A 1,121-nucleotide genomic window follows, 5' to 3' on the forward strand; every position below is an offset into this window, starting at 1 on the left:
GAGAGCAGCAAACACACCAGTCTTCTCAGGTTGATTGAATTAAGACCATCAAGGCTGAGAAAGAAGCTGGAAATTCACCATCCAAGGTTGATGATGAGTAAGCCATTTGTCAACTCCGGCTAGGACCAATATTTTAAATAATATTTGATTATTTCTAAGCAGACTTCTTGGCTCGCCTTGATGATTGCTGGGGGCTGCGTCCAAATGAAGGGAAAATGGCAATTGAATTAAAGAGTTGAGATGCGTTATAGGATTCAGGTGGACAACTCTGTCCTTAGGGCCGATGGGGAACCAAGATACCATACTTTTGGGAAATACCCAGAGGACTCAGAGCAGCTCACAACAGGACAATACACAATATACAAATCCAATAATTGAAAAACAATTTTAAAAACCCTTATAAAAATAACCATACAACTCAAACAAACCATACGTAAATTATAATAGCTAAGGGGTATATTAATTTCCCCATGCCTGGTGACATAGATGACTTTTCAGGAGTTTACAAAAGGCAAGGAGGGTGGGGGGGGGGGCAGTCCTATTCTCCAGGGGAAGTTGGTTCCAGAGGGCCGGGGCCACCACAGAGAAGGCTCTTCCCCTGGGCCCCGCCAGGCGACATTGTTTATTCGATGGAACCAATAATTAACTCTGTGGGACCTAATTGGTTGCTGGGATTCGTGCGGCAGAAGGCGGTCCCGGAGGTATTCTGGTCCGATGCCATGTAGGGCTTCTTGGTTTTTGGTGTTTTCTGGTTCTCTTGTTTTTCTGGCAAATGTTTCATGGCCCAACTTGGAAACATAATCACGGGAGGAAGGTGGTGGAGGAGGGGGAAGAAGAGGGAGGCTGTGAGGTCCTCAGTGTTTTCTGAACTTGCTTGTTTTCTTGCAGATATTTCATGGTCCAACTAGGTAACAACATCAGTGCTAGATGGGAGGGAGGCTTGTGGAGGTGGAGGAGGAGGAGGATGGCTGTGAGATCTCTGGTACTCTCTGAGCTTGCTTGTTTTTGGGCAAACATTTCATTACTCAAACTACTGGTACTAGGCAACATCATCAGCACAATTGGCATCAATGGCCACGAGAGGGCAATGGTGCCTCACTTCACTTAAGCATCCAGACCTC

The sequence above is a fragment of the Erythrolamprus reginae genome, chromosome 9 (assembly GCF_031021105.1).
Source record: "Erythrolamprus reginae isolate rEryReg1 chromosome 9, rEryReg1.hap1, whole genome shotgun sequence".
NCBI lineage: Eukaryota > Metazoa > Chordata > Lepidosauria > Squamata > Dipsadidae > Erythrolamprus > Erythrolamprus reginae.